This window comes from Lonchura striata, chromosome 12 (assembly GCF_050655825.1).
Source record: "Lonchura striata isolate lonStrDom1 chromosome 12, ASM5065582v1, whole genome shotgun sequence".
NCBI lineage: Eukaryota > Metazoa > Chordata > Aves > Passeriformes > Estrildidae > Lonchura > Lonchura striata.
The window spans coordinates 18,255,396-18,281,083 of NC_140714.1; the positions used below are offsets into that span (position 1 = coordinate 18,255,396).

A 25,688-nucleotide genomic window follows, 5' to 3' on the forward strand; every position below is an offset into this window, starting at 1 on the left:
CAACATTTCAAAGATGCCATCTCTTTGCGAACAAAAGTAGTATCTTCAAATCTAAGTCACGGGGTGGGGTTTTCTTACTAATTTTCTAAATCTGGAGTGCCGTTGCTCCGTCTGTGTAACGCACATCACCCGTACATCGTAATTCCATTTTTTGTGCTTCCCCAGGTGCCGTGTCCCAGGGTGGGACTCTCCAGTTCTCAGACTCCGCGTTAGGCTTTCCCCTTGACATTTTTGCAGAATTCTGTGGGGAAACTGCCGCGTGTTGAGGAAAAATAAAAGCAAAAGGAAGGTGCTGGCGTTAAAGCTTGGGTGCTGAACAGACGCGGCTGAGCCCCGTGTCGCTGAGGCGCCCCAGGGCCGCGCTGACCCGCGCGGTCCCGGCCCCGCCGCGCATCCCGCGAGCCCGCGGAGCCCTGCGGAGCCCTGCGGAGCCCTGCGGAGCAGAGCGGGGCGCGGCGCAGCCTCTCCCCGCTGAGGGGAGCCCCAGCCCCGCGGGGGAGGCTCGGCGCGGCTCGGCTCCGGCACCTCGCGGGGTGGGGAGAGGCGCTGCCCGCCCCCCCGGGGCTTCCCCGCTAAGTCAGACGGAGCCGCCGCCTCCCGGCGCAGCGCAGCGGCCCCGGCGCAGGAGGAGGCGCCGTGCGCGGCCCGAGTCCCCGGGCGCTGCCGCCGGCGAGGGGACAGCGGCGGCTCCGCGCTCCCGGCGGCTCCGCTCCGCTCGCCGGCTCAGGTAGGAGCGGCAGCGGCGACCCCGGGGCTGCCCCGAGCCGCGGTGACCTTGTCGGGGGCGGCGGGGGCGCCGCCGGGGCCGAGCCCATCCCGGCGCGGTGCCGGGGGCAGCGGGATGCGGCCGGAGGATGCGCTCGGGCGGGGATGGAGGCGGCTCCGCGGGGCGGGCGGATCGGCTGCTGTGCTGCGGGAAGCCTCTGATTTCAGTCCGGCTGCAGCCCGGAGGGCTCTCAGAGACCGGAACGGGTCGGGAGGCGGCGGTGGCCGCGCTCTGCCCCGGCCCGGGGCTGGGAGGCGGCGGCGGAGCCCAGCGCTGCCCGCCGGCAGCCCCGGGGACGCGCTCGGGGTGCCGGGCTCGGGAGATGACGCTCCTCCTAGAAACGGGAATTTGAGAGAGGCATTAGGAGGTGGCTGCCCGCAGCCCCGCTCCCTCGGCGGGGCTGATGGACGGAGGAGCCTTCCCGGGAGCGCCGTCCCTGCGCTCGCCCAGCTCCTGCGGTGCCGCTGAGCTCCGCTGCGGCCGGCTTGGGGCTTTTTCGGGAATATTTTTTTCTTCTTTTCCACGGGGGCATTTACATGTTTTACAAGCAGTAGTTTCCAAAGCCTCGCAGCACTCCAGCGGAGCGTTTCGAGCGGCTCAAAGCCCGAGGAGAATGCGGCGGGAGGTAACTTCGCCGGGTCGCGCAGTGCGCCAGCCCGCCCCGGTGCCCGGGATGCCGGCTGAGCGGCCGCTCTAGTCCCGGTCGCCACCACCTTGGCGTGGATGTCGTCAGGATGTGCTTCCCTACCGTCACCGAACATAATGGGTTCTTCTGCTGAAATCTTGGTTTGGAGACTGTACTAGAAACGTGAAAGGAGGGGCACTGTCTTCCGTTCTGTATCTTTGAAAGGCCTCCTGTGTTGTAGGTGGAGAAAGCCTCTCGTTTGCTGAATTAAACTGTCCAAAAGTTTATTTCTTTCTGTGTATTTCTTGCTCCTTCTTTTTGCTTGTGGGTTTTTTTTTTTTTCATCTTATTGTGCAGTTTTATCATGTTACACCAACCCGACTCTGTGCTAATACTTTCTCTACTTTCTTTTTAATTAAAGCGTGTTTTGTAGTAAAGTGCTATTTGAGAAGCATGGGTGCCAAGATAAGGTGCTGCGAAGATAGACAAGCTGAAAGCAATGTAGAGTAGGACTTAACTGCTCCCAAAATAAGCTAAAATGTAAGTTTTTAAACAGTGTGAAAGCTGATAGTGCTGTAACTCAACTCCCAAACAGTAAAAGGGAATCTTTTAAGGAATACTGTGTGTGGCTGGTAGACACTGCGAGCCCTGATTACGTAAGCAGTTCTTTGAGTGGGTCTGCATGCACACTGTCGTGTTCTCAGCAGCACTTTGTTTCTGACCCTGTCTCCTCACCTACACGTGACTAATTTTCAGGTGCTGACTCAAAGAGGATTCAGCATTTTTATTACTTTTCTGTGGATAAGTGGTTTGTCTGTGGTATCTTGCTAAGAAACCAGCTCAGTGTTCTCTGCAATGACTTCATGATCTAACGTTAAGCTCCATTTTCAAAGTGAACATTACTGCAAGCTCTTCCTAAAGCAGAAGAATATGGATTAAATGTTCAGTTTAGTGTCAGTATTAACATAGTCACTTTAACACTTAATGGGACAAATGCAGAGTGTTCTGTTACTTTGAATTCCTATTTGATACCATTACCAGCACTGTCCATTGCTCACATGCTGTAAATCCAGGACCACAACCTCTTGATTATCCAGGCTGTTGAGTGTGATATTGATCCAAATGTCTGGCCTGTCTCTATCCTGTATGCACAGAATTTGGGGTAATTGGGAGTGGCCTGGGCCCAGCCTCATCCCCAGTGGGCACAGCTGTGAGCAGCACTGGCAGCAGTGAGCCATGGAGTGCCCAGGTGCTCTGAGCAACCACCAAAGGGAACAGAGGGTACACAGGGGCACTGCAGGAACATGAGGGGATAAAAGGCTGGGCTGAAGAACAAGAGGAGCAGATGCTTGCAGCCTTCTGAAGTGGCATGATGTTACTCTGCATGGGCAGACACCTGAAGCCTTCTGATGTGGAAGCTTTCTGAAATTGTATGGTGCTACTCTGTGTATGGTGGCTGTCTCAACTGTGCCACTATCTCAACCAAATCTTTTACCCATTCAATTGTCTATTTCATGATATGCCAAGTACATTTTTATTGTTTTTGACAAGCTCTGTGAGGATATTTATATGATGTCCTGTGATGCTGTCACCTCAATGGATTTAATTTGGAGGAGTGCAGGGAGGACAGTGAATGGAGCAGTATCACAGTCGGGTTGGGTTTGGTTTCCCCAAAGAGGTGTTTGCTGTTGTTGGAGCTGCCTCAGGGCTCCTCTCCTGGCCTTTGCCACTGTTTCAGAGGGCTGTGAGTCTCCACTGTGTCCCATGTCATGTACCAGGAGGGCACCTCTGACAGTGTTTGCTGCCTTTTTGGAGCTGGCTGAATCAAACCTGGTGCATTTGGCTGTTTCCTTATCGTTGGTTATCCAAGAATCAAGCACCTCAGGTCACTTACCACAGAGACTTCAGTGATGTGACTGGGAAGTTGCACTGTTTGTCTGAATATTGGTAATCCTATAAGTGCTTGGAGTTTACCTGCATCAACAAAACCTGAATATTCTGATCATTGTAGGCAGTTTGAAGTGTAGCATGTGAGGTTAAAAAGGAAATTCTGGTGTTCTAAAACTTGCATTGTAACTTAAGGATGGGTTCAGGACTGCAGCTGGGGAAAAGTAATCTGCATTGACCAGGGGAAAAAGCAGAATAATTGTACTAGAGATAAGTGATTGTTTTAGTGGCAGTCTGATGGGAGATGATAGCAGAGGAGATAATTATTGGGAACAGAGTGAATGTTTACATTTCAACAAAATTGTGTGGCTGCTGAAATCTTTTAAAACAAACATCTGAACAAGGTTCAAACTTCTGGTGAAACTTATACTTGGAATGTGCGTGTCAGACATAAGAATTCTGTTTCCAAACAGCTTTACATTTAATGTACACTGTGCAATAAATGGTTGCAGTTTGCAATGTTCAGAGTGGAACTTAAGTTGTCCTTTAAAAGAAAAGTTTTGTAAAAAGTAAGATAAATAAAAATGCATATTTTTATTTTACATTTTATTTTTACATTTTATTTTACATTTTATTTTTTATTACACTTTGATTTTATGAATAGAAGTGGCAAATGCAAAAGGATAAATAGTTTTAATTATCTGAAAAGAAAAATATTAAATATTTGAGAAAGGAAAAGAGAGAATGAACAAGAAATATTTGTGTGTGATAGGATGACAGAGGTGGCAGCAAAGAGTGGCACTGTGGCTGAGATCCAGGTTGGTCTCAGTATATTCATGCTACAAAATTATCAGTTAAATCAGAATGGCTTATTGCCAAAGACTACCTTGAAAAGAAGTTTCATCTTCATAAATTAAGTTATTTAGTAGTGAAATATTTCAGACTTCCATTTTATGGGTGTGACCAATTTTTCACATCTACGTGATCTAAGACAGCATTTCCTAAGGGATGTTTAACTGCCATGTTGCTGATGACCCCATATCCAGCAGCATGGGCTGGTATCTAAGGGTAATTATGTAAAAGGCCATGTTTTTACCTATTTTGGAAGTTGTGCTCAGCATTCTTGAATATTTTGTAATATCTAAATAAAACAACTGGTGCGCTGCAGGGACACCCTCCACACACTGGAATGTAAACCAAAAAAGCTTTAAATATTTCTGGGAGGCAGAGGTTGCTACATCTTTAATTAGTGCAATAGGAAGTGTGTTTTGGAGAGCTCATTGAACACCTTTAATTGTGCAGAAAAGTAATTTCTGAAGAGTCTGCTCAGGTCAGTGCCTCAAGAGCAATTCTCTTGTGGATGCTTGATTGTTTCCAGCCTTTCTCTCCTCTGATCCAAAGGCTTGCACTGCTGGGGTTTACAGTCCCTCCATCACTGCTGTTCCCATTCACATCCCAAGAACTGCTCAGCTGCTTGCCACGTTTGGGGTGCCAAAGGCTTGGGAAGGCAAGGCTGTGGTGCAGGAGCTGAACCTCCGTGAGAGAGCAGCAGCAGTGGGGCCGTGTTGGGTTGCCCAGCTGCCATAATGCAGAAACCTCTGTTTGCACAAGGAGTTCTTTCCCTGGGTGGTGGAATGGTGCAAAGCCCCAGCAGTGGGGTTTTTCAGAGCCAGACCTGCCTGATTTCATTGGTGCTCCGAGGTATTTCTGCCTGCACGTAGCTGTGGGATTGTGCAAACACAGAACCTGTCACAGGGGTTGCACATTCACCAAGGATTGATGGTACTTGTTGAAGGGATGGGATTTAGAGCTGCAAGACTGAATCACATTTCCCTCACACTCCACAGCAGAGTGACCTTGGATGCACATTTCAAGTTTTGAAAACCTTTTGTGCATTGTGAAGCCAGAATAATGCAGCTGTCTCTGTTCAGTGTTTCTAAGATTGATAAATCATTAATTCCACAGTGTTTGGGGGATTGCTTTTAGCCTCATTTATTTATTAAAAAGGCTCAAATAGCTTGTATTGAACTTATGAAAATTATACCTACTCTAAAATCATCCATCAGGGGTGAGGATTGCTCCAAGATTTTGCAGCTGCTGTCCACTCCAGATGCATCTCTTCATGAAATGCTTTAGGATTCAGGAGTTTTCTGGTGAGCAGGATTTCTCTTGATGGTTTATCAGTGAGCCTCATGCCCAGCACATTCCTTTTGTTATCTCATTATGAGCAGGAGATTCCAAGCCTCTGGATAGCTTTCCTGTACAGAAAAAGTCACCTTGAAAGTATTTGCTGATCCTGTATATTCTGTCCTGCTTATTGAATAGCCATTCTTCATTAGGGGCAGGTATTCCCACTGATGGGAAATCTTCCATCCTGGAAGGTGTGATTGCATTCAGCACAGCAGACAAAATAGGGCCATATTTTAGATGATCTAGCATTCCATTTTTTTGTGACTCAGGTAATTTCTTGCTATTTTAAACTTTTTTGTACTGTTGTTATTATTTAAAGAGGTTAATACTATTTAAGAGGATTGAAATAATAGGAATTGTGTTTTCAGGGAATGTTCTCTGTAACCCATACTGAAAACTTCCAATAGGTTGATGATGGGTTCCTAGAAAGTATCCCAATAGGCATTTCAGAATAGTTTTAAGCAGAAGTGTGAATGAGGAGATTTATGATAATCAAGCTGTGCTATCGTCAGATTTCTTTGTAATTGCTGAAGCTCAAAATAATTACTCCAGAAGAATTAATAATTGCATTCTTTGCCATCTGAGGAAATGGATATGTGCATTTTTAGGTGCTGGCCTACAGTTACAGGAAAAACAAAATGGAAGTTTTGAGGAGAAATTTCATAATTTAAAACTAATTGTGGCATTATTAGTGTATTTACAACTGCTTTGCTGCATTGAATTTGTGGTCTTAGGTTCAAATGCAGTGTTAATGCATTGGTTTAGCCTACAAAGTCTGCATATTCACCAGTATTTTTCTAATGTGTGAAGTATTTTACAAACTTTAAATCAGTTTATGTGAAGTAAAAATAAAAGGCTGGCATGAGTTTTGGCCTATAAACAGTAGAAAGTAATTACATGAAGACAAAATGTTAAAATTTTACTTGGAAGAGATCTATTCCACATCACTGGGTTTTTATTAATTACAGAAAGTGTCCAAAAGCCCTGACAAGAACTAGGCCCATTTTTTAGTTAAGCTTGAAAATGTCACAAGAATCAATCTGGAAATGTAGAATGATTTTTCTAGAAAGATTAAATACTCTGAAAATTTGATGTGTTATATACAGCAGCCTTGGTGGTTCTGTGTCAAGTGCTAAAGAATTCGAGAGCAGTAGGAACACGAAAATGCCATTATGGCCTGTGAAGGTTGGTGTTAATGGGTGTGCTCCCTCCAAAGATACACTATTACACTGCTTTTCCTGTGACCCAGCACTGCTCCCCTCATATTTCCCCTCGGCACTGCTGACATTTATTGCTCCCCAGCTAAATAGGATGACAAGACAGAGTTGCATTTACTGTGAATTTTCTTGGTTTTTTTTTTTTTTTTTTTCCACTCATGTTCTGCAAGTTTCTGGACAGTGGAGAAAAATGGAAAGGTTACTGTCTGAGTGGCATCCTGACATTAAATATGCCTTTTAAAAAATACCATTATAATATTTTTTATTTATAGTAAATTGTGGTTTTTAGAACCCTTCCAACAGAGCTCAGCTGATCTCTGTTTAGTGTTTTTCTTGGTGTTTAGAATTGCACTTGTTCTGCTTACACTTCACTTTTCAACTTACACTTCACTTTTTTAAGTTCTTCAATGCTTCAAGTTTTAGTTTGAATTTTGATCTTGTTTGCTCGTGAGCTGGAGGTGATGTGGACCCTACCTGTTTACTTCACACACATTTTCCTCTCCTGGCATTTTCTAATGGCATTTCAGCGAGTTCTGAGATGAATTCCATTGGCAGTGATTTTTAGTAATCACTTTTAATTTGGGTGGTTGTTTGGTTTTTGATTTTTTTGAAGAAACAGCATCCACTAAACTGCAATTTCCCACCAGTCCTTCCACCCCATGAAAACATCACATTGGCCAGGTACAGAAAGCCTTACTGTAGCCAGTCCAAACTGCCTCCTGCTGGGGTCTCCTTCTGTAGTAGCCCAGTTACCATATCAAAAAGGAAATGTCACTGCTTTGACATTCTGATTGTTTTTAGGCACTTAATCCTGGATGGTGATTTAACTTGTTTCAGTGTCCTCTGTGGTGTAAAAGGGAGGTGGTTGGGTTTGCAGTTTCTTCAGTTTAGCCTTGCTTCTCCTTTTGAGGCTGCACGCTGGCTTTGCCTCTCCACTGTCCTCTGGGAGCTCTGCGCTCCCCTTGTGCATTATTGAATATAATAGCTAATGTTTGGGGATGGCTTTAGGTAATTCCTTAAGTACTCTGTGGTGAACTTCATCATTCTCTAGCAGACTGAGTATGTCTGGCTTCTTTTGATACTTTTTAGCCTATTCTTTCTTCAGGCCTCTAGTCTTCTGTGAAAATCACTTTAGAAACATTTTTGCTTTTTATTATCCTTTAGATGGAGACATAAAAGAATATGAAGGAAGCACAGAGTCCATCAGCTTTCTCTTTGCCATCTGTTGTTTTTTCTCCTTTCCCATTAAATACTAGAACCTCTGCTTATCTTTTTCTCCCACTTCTGTTGTATTTATAGTGCCTTTTTGCGTCCCTCATTAGTTGTTGATCCTTTTGTATGTTGGCTCATCTGGATCAAAATTGAGCTGTTTGTGTCATTCTCATTCTTGTTCTTTGTCAAATGTTCTTATTTCACCTTTTGTACAATCTCTTCTGCTGCAAAGGAAGATTCTGGTTGTAACAGCCTCTTCCGGTGTTTCCTATATTCCTCCTGCACTGAGGTAATCTCTTGCACTATTTTATACACATTTCATTGGTAATTGTAAGTTTTCCTGAATTCCTTGGTCCTCTCTTTAAGAGATGTTACATATCATTTGACTGAAGTTGCTGTCCTGAATTCCACTTCTTTTTTGTGCTTCTTTCACATCTTCCTTTCAATGCGTCACTGGTCAGTTCTTGACTTGGGATAATGCTCAATTGAAATGTATTACTGCCCTTAAGATCCCAGTCAATGCTTTCCTGTTAGTCAGAATAAAACACAGCTGCAGCCTTAGCAGTGCTCCCATGCTCATACCTTTCTCCTGTTAGCACAGCTCCAGCTTGATGATATCCCATGTATCCTGCTCAAGGAAAGACTAAAATAATGCAGGCATGTAAGGGCTGTGGCATGGGATGGGGGAACAAATTGTGTGTTGTTTACCTGCTTTGTTAGGGGACATTTTGTGCCTCCATACACATTGCTTGTCCTGGTGGGCTGCTGCTTCAGATTTACAATTCAGCTGTGCATGTAACCTGCCTGTTTCAAGGGTTTATTAATCACTACTTCTAAATCTGCTGGTAATTTTGGACAGAAAATGCTGCTGTAAGCACAGAGCTCTGTTTATATGTGCAAGATATTTGTAATGTTATTCAATAAGAGCATTAAAGCCATTTACTTATGCAGAAGTGAAGTGTGATATGTCCTACATATACACAACCAACCAAGTCTATTCTGTACATTAAAATATCAGGCTTTTTTTGCTGTTCTTCTTGAGGACTCTTTTCTGAGAACCTTTGCATTTCAAGTAGAAGAACCTGCCTAGAACTGAATGCTCTGTGGTTAGAATTTCACCCGGCCCTAGGGAGAGAATTTGTAGGCTTAGCACCAAGGATTGTGTTCTTGTCAAGTAGCATTTATGGCCTGATTGTCAAATAAGTTATAGATAATGCAGTGGGAAGGTTTAATGTATTAAGGGCAGGATTTTTAAAAAGGGGAGGAATGGAAGCCAAATGGAATTTTAAATCCTGTTGGCTTGTCAATGGGATTTGTGCATCCCTAAGTTGTATGTTTTTGAAAAATCACACTGTAAATTGGCAACTAATAGAGACTTTTCCATGATAATGGCTTACAAGTTGCCATTAATAATTCAGCTGAAGGTTATTGCAGTCCAACTCTACCTCCTGAAAATGGTGAAAAGCTTCTCTCTGTGATTTTAGTGGCTTTGGATTGTTGGGCACTCTGATGAAATAATGTGCTTTTGAGGGATGATTTTTGCCCCTTTCAATGCATCTTGGCAGTCAGAACTGAAAGTCATGAATTACAGGAGAAATGGATGCTGGAGCCTTCCTTAATGCTGTTTACATGCAAGTATTTACAGGGATGTGCAAGATCCTGTCCCCCTGAGCTCAGGAGGAATCAGGCAAAGTGAGTTGCTCTGTGGAGGATTTCCACAGGCAGTGCTCGGCGGTGGATTTCCTTGGGAAGTGGGGAAGTGGCTGTTCCTGCTGTGCACCACAGGGCTCTGCATCCCCTCTTTAGCTCCCTGCAATCCCTCTTCTTCCTGCATCCCCATCCCATCCCTGCAGCCCCCATCCCATCCCTGCATCCCCATCCCATCCCTGCATCCCCTCCTCTCCCTGCAGCCCCCATCCCATCCCTGCATCCCCATCGCATCCCTGCATCCCCTCCTCTCCCTGCATCCCCCTCCTCTCCCTGCATCCCCATCGCATCCCTGCATCCCCTCCTCTCCCTGCAGCCCCTCCTCTCCCTGCAGCCCTCATCCCATTCCTGCATCCCCCTCCTCTGCCCGCAGTCCCCATCGCATCCCTGCATCCCCATCCCTGCATCCCCATCCCATCCCTGCATCCCCATCCCTGCATCCCCATCCCATCCCTGCATCCCCATCCCTGCATCCCCATCCCATCCCTGCATCCCCATCCCTGCATCCCCATCCCATCCCTGCCCTCCCCTCCCGTCCCGCAGCCCCTCCCCGGCACGGCCACAGCCGCCGCTGCCTCCGACCGCTCCTTCCCCGTCTGCCTCTCCTCTCTCCCTCCGTTCTCGATAAATAATCAGCCCCGATCCTTTCCCTGTAAAGCATTTCCATTCGCTCGGGCTGGAAGTGCGCTGCTCTGACCGAGGGATGCCGGCTGGACCTGCCGCTGTTCTCAGGCTGCCTTTGCAGGAGTCCCAGAGGCGCTGTCTTTGGGAGAGCTGTGTACAAATACAGAAAACCTGTGTACAAGTACAGAAAACCCATGTGCGTTTTTATGGGGAACATAAGATCTGTGAAACAACAGTATTTTTAAAAAAGCAGGTGGAATAGTGTGAGATTTCTGAGGAGATGTGTGGGGTTTTTTTATTATTATACCAATATCTGTGAAAAGACATTAATTCATCAAAACGAGGATTGGTGTAAACATGTTCATTAACATTAAAAGATGAGCTGATGGGTCCAGATGCCTCTGCAGTGGAGAAATTAATTTTTCTAAGTAAAAACAGAGTGCTGGTGTTGAAGTCATTTGGAAGTATTTCTGTATCCTCACTACAGCACTCGGAGCCTGTGAGCAGCCTGCTCTGCAGCAGCAAGCGCTGTTCAGCACTGATGGCTTCCCAAGTTCAGTGAAATCGTGCCTCAGACATGCCTGAATTTCTCTGTGGAACAGAGGATTGCACAGCAAACGACACTTGGGGAAGTTGGGATGAACACTTCTGGGTGCACACATTAGTGCTTGGTTCCTCTGTGAATGCTTCAGTGCTGGGGGTGGGGTGGGATGGGATTTTTCCTCCTGTTATTACATGCAACTTTTGCTTTCATGACTTTCCTACCATTCTGTTTTTGTTTTGTTTTGTTTTGTTTTTTTTTTTCATATTTATGTAAATAAGATGGAAAAAAAAATTATATAATTGGAGGAGCCTTCTGATTTGAAACCTGAGACATCTGGAAGAAGGCTGCAGCCCTAAAAGGTTTGCTGTGTGAGGGGAGGGTATACAGCAGGAAAAGCCATAGGATGGCTTTAAGTGTTGAACAATAAAACCGGAACAAAAAGCTTGCTATAAATAGTAGCCTGGTCCCAGCTCAGTGAAGTACTTAAGCACATGCCTAAATCCCTCCTTGTTCGACAAAGCACTTACATGTGCACTTGAATTCTGCTGGAATAAAGCATTACACATCAGCCCGAGGGCTGGGTGGAATTAGGGGCTGTGGGGACACGACAGAGAAGGGGGGAGGTTTCCTCCAGGGCCCCTGGTGTGCTGGGAGCCTTTTATAGGAAATTTCTGCCCCCAGAGAAGGGTGCTTTGCTCCACAGCCCCTGCTGGGCTGGGAACCTTTGCAGGGCAGTGTTTTATAGGAAATTTCTGACACTGTGCGCTGACCAATTAACTTGGAGAACTGCTGGGCACAGAAGTATTGCAGAGCAATTGTGTTCTGATATTCCAACAATTGTGTTCTTGTGTTGTTTGCCAATTGATCAGAGTTAACTGCTATTTTTGTGATAGTAGGACCTGTATTATCCACTAAAGTGAATTTCCATTTTCTTTGTAAAAATGACGAGGATTTTCCTGCTGCCATCAGTGAGGCAGCTGCACTCAGATCAGAGCAGGGGCTTCTCCATCCAGGTACCCCAGTTAACACTCTCAAGGAGTCTTCAGGTACATCTAAAAACCATTTGGAGCTCAGTTTTAGGGTTACCTACATAAGATCTCTTACAAAGGCCTTATTTCTCAAAAAATACCATCTCTTTTCATATAAAGAAATCTAGTTTACCGTTTCAGTTTTTCAAAGTATTGCCCACTATACAATTATTCTACATGGATCCTGACTATTGACAGCTGTTTTTAGACATCTTATTTCTGGAAAGGCTCCACATAAGTTCCATAGTGGTTGTTGTGGCTGGCTGGATCCATCAGAAAGTGAGAATTAGAAACTGTGTCTCAATCAGGTGAAAATAATGAAAGTACAATATATCCTGGTTTTTTTTACAGCATGGATATAGACAGTGAAACAATTTTTTTTTTTCTCATTTGTAGAAATATGAAGGTTCTAAAACTTACATTTCCACGGAGATGGAAACTTTAGTGTGTCAGTCCCTCATCAGGGATTCTGAGGTACAGATTGGCTTTTGAGAAACCTGCCCTAAGTCCCTGCTCTGACTGACAGTGCAGCTTTCACATCTCGGATCACTCAAAGTTAATCAGCCCAAGATTCCCCAAATGCATTTCAGAATATTGGTTATCTGTCACCTTCACAGCTGGGATAATTCTTAAAAATTTTCTTTCCACTGGAAATCTGGTCGAACTAATAAGTGGTTGGACTTCTGATAAAGCAAAGATTTATCAAAAATGTTCTGATGTTTTGATTAAATAGAGTTACCATGATGATTTAGTGGATATATATATATATGTATATACAAACAGACACATATCTGTCAAATGGATCTAGAAGACCACTTCCAAAAATATTCCTTGAGGAATTGTGACTGTTTAAAAAGAAGTCTGTAGAGCCCAAGTCATACCTGGTGCTAATTGTCAATCACAGTGCTGGGGCTTTGTTTACTTCAGTGTTTCTCTGTTGAGCAAATCTGTGTACCTGTTTTGTGGAAACCAGGAAAAGCACACTGTAAGAATGGTTAATTCAAATGTTATACATTTGAGCTGATTAAAGAAATTCTAATCTGGATCCCTATGTAGGAAGTTATAAAAGGCTTTCATAATTTAAACCAGATCAAGTCTATAAAGTCATAATAAGCTCATGTAAATCCCCCCAGTGTAATAGTTGAAATTTTTCAATTCTATAATTAAAAACGCTCTTCTATAAATATTTGAGTGAAAGTCCCTTGTTGCTTTGCATTCTGTTTGATTAGGGCAGATAGAGCATTGAGGAAGGGCCATTTTGGGCTGATACAAATCCTGGCCAGTGCCAGGATGGGCTCTGGCTCCGTGGGCTGCACTTGGCACTTCTAGTTACACAAAATGGGATTTATCTCTGGGACCTTCAAACTGTGTGAGTGGCACTTTCTGTACCAAGGATCAAAATGTCCATTAGAAATGGGATCAAACACCAAAATCAGGCTGTAGAATGACACATAACTTCTGTTAAAATGAATGGAGTTTCACTATGGGATGTAATTAAGTGGGTTGGTAGGCAAGAAACTAATAAGCTGGTCTTGGTGAAATATGCAGAGAGAGTAACTTCCAATAGGATATTGCCAGGGGAAATGACAGGTTAGAATGGAAATAAACTGATGAAGTATTTGATGGTCTGATGTTGACATATGCATGCAATGAAGCAAAGGAGTTCTGAAAAGTATAAAACTCTGTCAGGCTTCCTCTTTGCTGAAAAGAACTGCAGCATTTTTAATTAAATGTTCCAGAGCTGTTTTGTTAAAGCTGCATGGCAAAAAATTCTTTCATTATTTGGTCAATGGTGGTGCCAGAGGCCTTTAAGTCTTACCTCCAGGAGCAGGGAAAATATTTTAAACTATATATGAAGTACCATTACTAACTTTCAATACAAACACGTTCATAATTTTTATCAAGAAAAATTATCCAAGAAATGGAATTGCCTTCTGTTCCTTTTAGGAAAAAAAAAAACATTTTTCAAAGACAGAATTTTGCATGTATTAGGGGGTATTGCAAAGTTGAACAAAATGGTCATGCTTATTTAGTTAACAAAAATATTTAATAAAGGAAAAAGCATCAGCAAAACATGATAAGTCATTAATTCCTTTGCAGTGCCTTCTGTGCATTTTTTCTGCAGAAAGCTTTCAGCAGACTTTATCCAAAGCAGGGCTTCATCACCTGGATGCATTCTCCTCTCTCCCTTCCTCCAGCTCCTGGGGAAATTGAAATCAAATTGCATTGTGCAGCAGATTAGTGGTGGGTTCAGTAATCAACTTGCAAGGCAGTGGGGACCTGGAAACTCGGCTGCTCCTCCTCCTCCCCCAAATCCAGGGCCGTGGCTTTTCCCTCCGTCCTTCCCTTCTGTCCCAGACAACCCACACGGAATATGGGAATGCACACCCAGGGCTGGGCATAGGAACAGGAGGGAAAGAGTTCTGAGGGAGGAAAAATGGATCTGTCAACTCTGAGTAATATCTCTGCTCATGTCCAGCTCCTCCTGAATGTGGAAGGCAGTTTTCTTTGGCCACATTCACGTTCCAGCTCCTGTGTGCCCCTGCTGGGCTCGTGCTTTAGGATTTAGGATTGATGGCAGCTTTTTGTACTCTTCTCATCCTCACCCAGCAGCATTGTAGATGTTGAAGGTGCAGTGACAGTGTTCAAAATAGCTTTGGTCTGAGAAACTCAGTGTATTTTCAAGTTGTTTTTTTTCTCTCTCTCTTTAATATTTTTTTTTTTTCCATTTTGTTATCCAAGATACTCTTTTAGCACCTTGGTTGGTAGGAATTGAAGTTCTTAACAGATTAGTCCAGCTGTGGAAATCTCTACTGGATTCACAGAAATAACACAACTGTTGTTAAATAACTATTCAGATAAATAACAAATGTTATTTATCTGAATAGTTGTTTGAGATCATTATAAGGTCACTTAAATATAAGTGACTTATATTATAAATATAAGGGACTTATATTTAAATACATCATATATTGAATATATATTTCCTAAGATGCTTATTAATATGCATAATAATGTCTTGGTTTTCTGAGGGCAAATAAGTTTTTGTGTATGTTGAAGTAGGAATTACAAGGAGCTTCTGTGAAGCACTTCCTGTCTATAAATATTTGTGAAACCCTGTCCAGTTATAAATGGGAAGGCAGGATGGAGATGTGATCTTAGAAGACACCAGATTCAGTGAAGATGGTGCTGGAGCTCTGGAGCCAATGAGGCACCAAAGAGCTGCTTTTTATAGATGAATATTCTGCCCTGATGACACACACAGATTACTAAATTGATTAATTTTCTGTTTCTGGCACAAGGTTTTCTCTGCGTCATCTCCATCATATGTGACGTTTTCCTGTAAGTTGTAGTTCCTGGAATCAGATTATGCTGCAAAACCAATTTTTTTTTTTTTTCTTTGACTTTCCTTTTGAAAAATCCTTTGTAATTGTGTAGAAAAATATTTTTAAATGCCTCAGATGTTGACTTGAAACAAACCATCAATTTTTCCTCCTTCTTCCTCATTTTTATAAGGAATAACCAGATTAGGATTTTTTTTTCCATTTCTTGGTAATAATGTCTTTACAGGATAATTCTGGGGCTGCTTTGGAAGCCAGTTCTCTGCTACAGTAGTCAGCATTAATACAACTGCATCAAATTCCTAGAGTGTATCATTGCCCTTTTAATGTTCAATTGAGAGTGAAAAATAGCATTTAAACTCACTGGGGCAGGAAGTGCAGGAAGGTGGAGTATCCAGTTGCCAGCAGGTTTACAGACACAGAAGCATTTAATGAACTTGAGAAAAGTAGATGAAAATGAAGAAACTGCATATTAAGTTGAATCCTTGGTGCGCTCTGTGGTGCTGTTGTACTAGAGCAGATTACAGAAATCAAGTAGGAGCATTCAGTATTTTCCTGTATTTAAAAAAGAGAGCTCTTTTCTACAGAAATGAAATCCCAAGTTCTGTTAGATAATCTCAAACTTGGTATTGAAGCCCCATGAATAAACCATTCTTATCAGCTACGTTACAGGGAATTCAGTGTGATTATGGCAAGCAGAAACTGGTGCTGGAATAAATCCTCCAAACAGTAACTCTAATTGCAGGCTTAAACTTGCAGAGGATTCACCTTTTAAAAATGACATTTTCTATATGCAAAATACTTTTTAGGGAGCAATAAAGGTATAAAATTAGCTAGTCCCAGGTTAGGATATCCTATAGTGTCTCTCTTCTGGGCAGCCTCAGGGGTGGCAGGATCCCACCTGAGCTGTTTGTTCAGCACAGCCTGGACGAGTTCTGTGTGTGCTTGTGCTACAAACACGACAAGGATCTCTGCAGACAGCAGAGCTCAGTGCTTTGGGGGTCTTTGCACTGGGAGAAGTTTCAGCTCTGATGACTCTGTGAAGTGGATGAAGGCATAAAAAATGAATTGTGCTCCCAGGGCTCCTTCAGAGGAGCGTGCAGGGAAATCCTTGGCTGAGCCTGCAGTTACTCCCAGGTGTGGGAGAGCTCGGGGTCTGCATCCCTCAGCATCCAGCTTCCCTGCCCCTGACTTTAAGCACTGGAAAAAACCCCAGTATTTAGAAATCTGGGATTGAATAGGCCACAGGAGCTGAGGCAGGCAAGTGAGGGAGATGCCCTGACCAAGAGAAAGCTGGTGATGTAAGATGGGTGGAAAATATTCTTAGTTGTTGTTGGATATTTTAAATCTCAGCTCAGACAGAAGATAGCCCAATTACTCCAAGAACTGGATAAAAAGAAAAATAAGGTCATAGATGTTGAGAACCTTTTGAAAATGTCTTTACAGAATTGTTGACATGAGTGAATTCTGAGGAAGAGGCAGCTGATGAAGCAAAGCCTTCACTGGCCATCATGCTTAAAACTCCACACAAAACCTCACAGAAGCAGAGGGGAGTGGCAGAAGTTTATTTGCAGCTATTTTTGTGCTGGGTTTTCTTTTTTGCTGCGTAACTGAAGGTGGGCAACTGCTTAAGAGACCTTTGTGGGGAGAATGACAAACAGAGCTGAGATATTTGTATTGCAGCTGCTCTCTCGTGTCTCTCCAGGTATGGTTTTTCCATTTCCTGAGTGTTCTGGGGAGTGCAGGCAAAATGCAGATAAAGGCACATTCCTAAGTGCCTTTGAACTGGGTGGGTGTGTTGATATCTCCTCACTGTTTGTGTGCTTTGGTGTTTCTGATTCAGTGCTTTCTTCAGCAGAAGTGTTTTTATAATCTGGTAGTTTATAAAGTTTATAAAGTCTCTCCCATGGCCATCAGAAAGTCAATATGCAGCATAAATTAACAATCTACTGCCATGTTATTGCATTAGAGAAATTAAAAGTAATATGAATAAATGTTATCTTTGACAAATAGTATATAAAGTATACAATGGGCAAAATATTTACCTGCAAATAAGCACCATTACCAAGAACAATGATATTGTTAGGCAGAGACATTAGTAGTGTGTGTCAAAATCACATCACAATTACAAATGATTTTGAGGAAACTTCAGTATGTTGTTCTTCTTTTGCCCACCCTCCTGATGTGATCTTCTGTAGCTCCCACAAAGAAGCAGAGAATGAAGCAGTTATTCAACAACAGTAGGGTGGGAACATAGCAATTAGGGCTGAATGCAATTCCAAGCTATTGAATATGTAAACAGAATTTTCCATACATCTTATTTCTAATGGTGACAATCTGTGCAAATGGACAGCCTGTTTCTCCTTCCTTAACAGTTCTTGATAATAAATATATAAATAAATATATAAATAAATATATAAATAAATAAACTTTTTATTTCTGCTTTTTTTAGTGTGCATTAAGTATCTTTAATTTTCAGTATAGTTCCTCTTTATGTAGCTGTTTTGCAAGATGAGCTATAAACATTTATAAAATGTAATTATAGAGACGTTTAATTGCTGTATAAATAAATGGGTTTGAAGACAGACACAAGAATTCTCCATGGAGTCACTTGATGTTGTGCCTTGACTCCCAAATTGATTTTCTGGGTAGGACTAACTGGCTCGGAAGTGCAACCAGTCCCAGCACAGCAAAGCTTTAGGGGTTGCTGTAAATCTGTCGGTGCCTTTTAGCAAAGATTGTGACCTTAGTTTGGTTTAGTGCTGCTCCAGTCCTGTTGTTAACCCCACGTCAATGATTCAAAATGTTTCACGGCATCGCGGGCAAATTTAGAAACGCCAAGTTTTCAAGGAAATGATGTGAATGAGAAGAATTATGGCTTGTATGAGCAGAGGGGATAAACCTCTATGAAAGTGTTCAAATGACTCAAAGGCCTCATGAATTACAGTTGCCAAGGCAGGACTCTGCTGTTTGAAGAGTTACCAAGTATTAATTGCAAACTTTTCAGCCATGACAGATTTAGGAAAGCCTAAAACCTGGTGCACTTAGTCTTGCTCTTAGCTGATTTTCCTGTCTGCCTGATCTGGTTTTCAGGGCTCTTTGATTTGGCCAAGACAAGTGTGTGTGCACAGAAACACGAAATCATTTAATTACCACTCGGGGTAAATGGTGAATGTCTAATGCACATAAACACAAACATGTTTACCTCAGTATCATCTAATTACTACCCAAAGCAAATAATCTTCCTGTTTTCTGTGTCCTGGGGCACAAAAAGAATGTTTTCTTCTTTTGGTTTGTTTTAGGGGCAGTAGGCTAAGTGTTGTTCTGGGAGACGTCATTTCATGTCTGAGCATAGAAACATAGTGGAAGTGACTGTGAAAATTAGCAATACATTACACTTTCTTGGCATTTAAATATTTTGTTTTGTATGAAATTGATTTGTGCGTCTCCCTTGCATCTTGCTAAATGTTTGGCATTTATGTATACAGCACCATGATTAAAAATGTTATCTTGCCTAGACACTATAGAAATATTGTGCATATTTATTATTTGCATGTGGACATAGACTTTTGTATTTGTGTATCTAGATTTGTTTTTCTTATCTGTTTGGAGTTTTCACATTTTTGTTTCAAGGCTATTAACAGGAAGAATGAATATAATATAGCTCTTATGAAATGCAATGTTTGGCCCATTGGTAAAGGGACCTTGGCCAGTTTGCCAGTAAATAGAGGTTTAAAGCAGAGAACTAAAAATAAGATTAGAAAGTGATCACTAATGATCATCCTGTAGGTTCAGCAAGAGACTACTGAGACAAAAATAATATTTATGTGGTGCATGAGTAGCACTGCAATAAAAATGAATAATGACTGAGCTGCTTTCTCATCCTTGGAAGGGCCCCTTCCCCTCCTGGGCTGGAGGGCTCTGTGTGGAACTCCTGCCCTCTGGGACTGCCCCTGCTCTAGGTAAGTAGGAGCCTGCAGGCTGTACAACCTTTTAGCCTTGCTGAAATATTAATTCTCTCCAGCATTCCAAACTATGCACAAAGGAATCAAAGTACAAATGCTAATTGTTGGGGAAGCAGGAGGCTGCAAGAGAAGAGCTCAGACCCAAGCAAACCTACAGCAATGTTGGTTATTTTCTTGTCCCTTCTTTAGCTGTTTCCTTGGCCCTTCCTTTCTCTGTATTCCTCAATAAGAGCTTAGAGGCAGAAGCCTTTATATTTTGCCCTTTCACTACTATAAGTATTTAGGAATGGCTGTTCATAGTAATGAAAGTCCTTTGCCTTAGTTTTCCCTGCTGAAGCTTTGGGTTTGAGAAGGTGAATGCACCTGACTCCTGGAATATACTTTTACCTGTCTACCTGTTAATATTCCTGTTAATACTCCTGTTGATATTCCTGTCAGCTCTGCCTGCCAGCACAGGTACTGACCCTGTTCCTGTGCCGACTGCACAGGCCCCTGCAGGATCTCAGGGGATGATTTTACCCAGCTGTGAGGAGCAGACTTGCATTCCACACTGGACTAAAATCCCTGTGAATTATCCCTCGGATAAAGTTGGTAATTTTTGTCTGCTTTCATATTCATAATGATTGAAACAAAAATTTTGAAAGAAGAAAACCAGAATTGAACTGAAGCGACAATTACAGGATTGTTGGCGAAACACTGCATAAGGATTTGCTTTTCAGCCTAAAATATTTACCAGCTCAATTAAAACTAAATGTTTTTCAGATTTCCTTGAATTTAAGTGAATTTTGAAATGAAAATTTAACCGTATAGAATATTTTAACATTAAATATTAAATTGTCAAAAAAAAAGCATTTCACTTGGATTTCAAAATCTTTTACATTTTGAAACTTTTGCTCTTACATGTTTTCCAACTTAGCCTCTTGGTCAAATACGACTTAAATGGGAATTGGTTTTAGTCATGACCTCTTTCTCCTGCTCCTGCACTGCCCAGCTCTCCCCAAGACAACCATAATTTTTCCTGCTGGCTGTATTATCACTGATCCCTCTGACTTCTGCAAAATGTTCCTGTGCTAAGTGAATGTCATTTGGAGGAGTGACATGCTCTTTACTGAGGTTTTCAGTTGGCTGCAGCTGGACTTCTCAAGAAAACTCAGCCCATTTGCTTCCAGCATGCTGCTTGATGAGTGATATGGATAACCCCTTCCCTAAGCAGTGAAAGGAGGAAAATCGAAGATGTCTGTATTTGTTCATATTCTAATTCTCTAAATGGATTGAAAGTCTAAGGCATGTATTATTTTTAGGTTCATCAAGAAAAGCACACATCCATAATTCAGATTAGAGCAGACCTGTGCTCTGTGGCAGGGGCTTTCATCTGAAATTAGTGCTGCTATTTCTTCATCCAGGCCATTTCCCACCAACTGCTTATTGCAGGAGCTGTATGTGCTATTTATGATTTGTATAGGAATAGCAACATATGTGCTTTTATCTGATAAGTAGTCTAAAAGCTTTTGTTTGTTTGTTTGTTTTACAGTAGTTAGAAATTCTACCGTTACAGACTTGGATTAAAATTGCTTAATTTTGGAAGAAATACTTTACAAAGAGTGGCTGGAATTAAATTTCAGGTGGTAAAGGATGAGAAGAGCTGCACGTACAGAGCTTCAGTCTCCTCTTGTGCACCACTGGCCATGGTGCTCAGTGGCATTTCTGTCATTTACTCTGGACAATTCTGTGTGTGTTGATGCTCATCTGTTAATGTTAATCATCATTCCTGGTTTTAAATGCAAAATCTTCCTCCTTTGATCTCCAGGCTCTCCCACAGCCCTGCCTAACATTGCTCTTAAGCAGGCTTTTCACAGGCCAGATACTATTTGTCAAAAAATCAAGAGAAAATGTCTGCCCACAAGTTTCTCATTTGCATATTCATCTGGGCATATTCCTGGCTCAGCCTGGGCTTCTCATTCGTTTCCTTTCATTAAAATCTTCTGCTGTGCAATGAGCTCATCACAGCACTTTTCCTTTCCCTGTTCCTTCTGGAGAAGAATTGCCTGTGTAAATCACTGAAATGGCATCACTGATTGCCACAGACTTGTAATGTAGCTGCAACTCTAAGAATGATTCATCCTTGGATCTGCTCAAGGTCTCCAAATATGAAAGAAAGGAGAAATAGTTTGAATTATATAGAGAAAGTTCTGCTGAGAATTCTCCACACCCCTTACAGCCCACTGACTAACTCCTGCAGATGATCAATATTGTCTGTCAGGGCTTTTTTACCCAGCCATCCAATTAACTTTGTCTCCCAGTGATACATGGGAGAAATGAGACCAGAGTTTTGCTGGTACCTTCAGACTCTGCAGGTATGTTTTACACCAAGATCCAAAAGAAAAAGGATTTTTATTTTTTCATATTTCAACTATCACAAGAACAGCCAAGGATAAATGACTTCTCTAGAATATTGAATTAGAATTTACTTCAGGAAATATTTCCCAGACACCTCTAGACCTAACAGAGAGGAGGAATGACTACCAGCTCTACCAGATAACTCAGAAAATACTATGGCAAAATGCTGCTGCCATTGCCTCTGTGTTGGGAGGTGATTCCAAAGAATGGAGCAACAGGATTGTAAGGGAAGTGTAGAGGAGTTGTAAAATCTTCCCAAACCCCACAGTCAAACAGTGGAAGTGGAAGCTGTCAGAAAAAATCCTTGGCAGAAATGTGTGGTGGGCAGTGAGTGCTTGCTCTAGTAAATGCTGATACACTTCTTTGTCATGAGTATTGGCAATAACCCTCCCCTAATGTGCCATGCTGCTGGAAGAGCCTCATCTCCAAAACACAGCACCTGCAGAGCCAGATTTAAAGACTTAAAATTCTCATAAGAGCTTTAACCAATGTCCTTTGCTTATTCTCCAAAAGTTCTTGAAAAATGTAAATGCATTCCCCTATATTCCTCTGCCTGCAAACTGAAAAGAATCCAAAAGTTCACTGACAATAAAGGGGAGAGGGGAGAACTGGATCTGAGGCAAAAAAAAAAAAAAAATGTTTTGGTGAAATAGGATTAGTTCTTAAATCTCAAAAAAGCTTGTGGAGTCATGCAAAACAGAAAAGAGAGGTTTAGCCTGCATAGAAACAGAATCACATGAGTGCAATATCATTGAGACTTTCACTCATGTGACGTTTGGTTGTTGTTGGAGACAAATCTTTGAGAAAAAAAGTACAGTAGTTTTTATAGATAAGGAGCTCAATTTCCTTAGGTTCTTGCAGTACGTGAAATACAATCATTGCAAGAGGGCTGGAGTGGGAATGTGGAAAACACTCTCCTAATTTGGCTGCACGTGTGTTGTCTTTAAACAGTGAGTTGTTATTTTCTTATTTAGGGGGATGTGTGTTGATTTGTGGGCTCTGACACCAGGTGTACCATGTGCCACTGCTGGAGCTTCATAAGGGAGTGACAAACAAGGGGAAAATTAAGAGCTGCCATAGCGAAGATGAGTTTTAAAAGTCTGATCCTGGGGAGAGTGGCTGCAGAGAATGAGATTTATTTGTTTGTGTATGGGAACTGCACAGCCCCTTCTGTCATTTTCTTGCAGACCTCTTTGAATAATTGTCCCCATCTGCAGAGTGTGTGGAGGTTTGGATCTCTGTGGCCAGCAGCCCCTGCAGAGTGCTCTGTGCTTGTTGTGCTGTGCACAAGAAGGAATGAAGGATATTTAGTGCATTTCCTGGGGCTCAGCTCCTCTCAGCTGCTCCATTCTCCAAACGAGTGCTCTGTGCCTTTGGCCTGCAGGAGAGTTTTGTGTTAGCAGGCTGCTCGTTAGTTTTTCTCCGTGTTTTTATAAACCTTCAGCTTGCCTGGAATAAAGTTTACTGCTTCAGCTTATTCAAAGGAGGCATAAAACCCCCTCATTCTGTTTCCTGGGGTAATGCTGGACCCCAGATTGCTCAGTGTAGATTGTCAGTCCCGTTGGAGCTGGTCTAGGTAATGCAGTCAGGTATGGGAGAAATCTGAGAGAGTTTAGGTAGCAAATTTCTCCTGAAAAGTTTTTTTTTTCAGAAAGCAAGTTCTCCTGGTGCAGCCTCCACTGCCTGTCTGCTGAGGCTTGGGCAGCTGTTGAAGGCACTCATGTCATGCACAGGGTCAGCTCGGGTGGAATAGGGGGTCAGTGTTACAGGTGCCAGAACAGGCATTTTGTTCTCTGCACTTGGATTTTCTCCAGCATAACCTGTGCTGCCTGTGTAGGGTTTGTGTGCTGACTCCTTCCCCTCCTCAGAACCTTTCTGAGAAGAAATGAATCGATGGCAGCACTTCCAGCTGCTGTGGTTGAGAAGGTTCTGCAGTGCTCTCTCAGCTGCTCCTCAGTCTCCTGTCTCTGGCATTGAGAGAGCTGAGCTCTTTTGCTGTGTGTGTGATCCTGGCTCACACTGAGTGACCAAAGAGCATTCTGCTCAAACTTGTCTCAGACTGGGTTCAGGAGAAAATGCAGGACTCACTGTCCCATAAGGCAAATTCTGTTTTAACCCCTGGATGGAAAATGGTGATCCCAGCACTGAATTCTTCCCAGGCACTCTTCCCTCAGAGCCTGGCATGCTCTGGCAAGCAGGGACACGGGTCATACCCGTGCCTTCCAGCCTGTACTTGGCCTTTCAGTCCACTTCCACTGTGACAAAAGTCCATGTTACAAAAAACACTCTTTGTGTTCTTTTTCCTGCTCCCAAATTCAATTTTCACTTGCACTACCAAGGGTTCAACTTGGAAACATTTATTCACACTCGTTAATATGAAAGAAATAATACTCTGATGGGAATGTGATTTTTTTTCCTAATGCATTGAACCATGCTCTCCTAAACTCCATGAAACTCCTATCACATCTTCTTGTCATTTTCTAGTTATTCATAATAATCTGAATAATCTGTTGTCTTGCCTTGTCTTTGGTGCTAAGGTAACTCCATAGCAGATGGAAGGTGATGTCTTCTGAAACCTTCTCTCAGAGACAGTGAAAGTTAATGTTCCTCTTGAGTTCTTCTGTCATTACCTGATAGCTGGTATTTTGCTGATACAATAGCTTTTCTATAGGAAAATTTATATTTTTCTACAATTTTAGTCTATAGGAGAATTTTTTTCCACACCAGAAACAAAATACAAATAAAAAAAGGGGATTGAGGTGGTATGGTTGAAGGGAGAAAAATTTTTTTTCTGGTTAATAATTCTTACAGAAAAGTAAGTTCAGCTTGAAAGAATCACTGTTGGGATGTTAAATGAGTGTTTTATTTAAATGAAGTAATGCCACCAGCTGTAAATCACTTGGTGTCTCTGCCTTGAACATTTTTCTCTTTGGGTAGATATGACTGATTTCTAGAGGCAGAAAAGGTTTATTTGCATTGATCCCACAGTGCTGACCTCAGGCTAAGTGCCATCAGCTGGGAGTTTAATCACATCTATTCAGATGGATTTCACACGATCAATGGGAAACTTTTTCAAACCCTACAAATATTGAAGTTTTACTTACTCTTCCTACAAAGAACAAATAGGAGTGCAGTATATTTTTGTAAGGGCGACAGCCAGAAGTTCCAATTAAAATGCCTTTTATTTTGTAGTGGAGAAGTGATGAGAGACACAGGTGGGGATGTTTGAGAGTTCAACTTGAGAGTCCTCACTGCTCTGGAGGGAAGGCAGAGGCAAATTAGGTTTAATTTGTCTCTCAGGCCAACAGCAGGACCGTGCTGCGTTCTCAACTGACCCTTGTCTTTGAACACTGAGAATGCTAAAGAAAAGGAACAGTAATTAAGATATTGCAAATCACCAGGTTTTCTGTGCAGCAGACTGAAAGTGAAGCCTGGCCAGCAATGAGGGCAGAGGGGAGAGAGCTGCAGGTAGAGCAGCAATGAAGGCATGCACTCCTCTGAAAATGCTCCCTGGGATGTGCTTTCAGAGAGCAAACAGGGCATGGTTGGAGAGCAGCAAACATTTTCAGCCCCACACAGATGTCAGCCAGACCACTAAGGCAGGAACTATCTGTGCCCGGGGAGGATTTGCCTTTAATTCCCTAGAACAGGAATTTTAGTCATCATGGCAAGCAGAAACCAACCTGGTGAGCTGCAGGGGTCTATCAGAGGAGTAATTGCTCAGAACATGGAAAAAAAAAAACTTTTGAAAAAACAGGGCAAAGCCATTGGGACAATATTTGGCAGGCCACGTGTTTAATGGTGAGACCTGACTTCACTGATACATGAACAAGCACTTGCTACCAGTTGTTCATATCTGGCTTCCGAGGCAAGGCACTGTCATGAAAAATCAAAACACTCCAAAACTGTTCAAATCTAGATGGTAAGAGATTTTATTTCACTGTGTGATGTAGAACAGGAAATCAGGCTTGTTGCTTTCACTCAGCAGTGATTTAAATCACTCACAGCTGAGTTGAATTGGCTCAGAATTTCACCCAGGCTGCTTTTCCCTCTCCCACGGGTTCCCTTTCTCCTGTTTCTGGTGGCTCTCAGTGCTGGTAGAGAAAAGGCCTTGGCACCCAGCAGGGACAGGACCTGAGCAGCAGCCTCTGTGCTGAGCTCAGAGTCATTTACAGGCAGTAGAAT

The 25,688-nt window shown here is 42.7% G+C and overlaps 1 protein-coding gene across 10 annotated transcripts in view; it reads left to right on the forward strand.

Moving 5' to 3' along the window:
* The first annotated feature begins 581 nt into the window (after nt 1-581).
* Nucleotides 582-25,688, forward strand: part of ATP2B2 (ATPase plasma membrane Ca2+ transporting 2) — a 397,487-nt gene continuing 372,380 nt past the window's right edge. For 3 of the 10 annotated variants that reach the window (XM_031505907.3, XM_031505906.3, XM_077786065.2), the window contains exon 1: nt 582-727. The gene's annotated coding sequence lies outside the window, so the exon portion shown is untranslated. Of the gene's footprint in view, nt 728-19,038; nt 19,104-25,688 lie in introns of those variants that run through there. The other 7 variants (XM_085590170.1, XM_031505904.3, XM_021530473.4 and 4 more) reach the window with 4 other exon arrangements.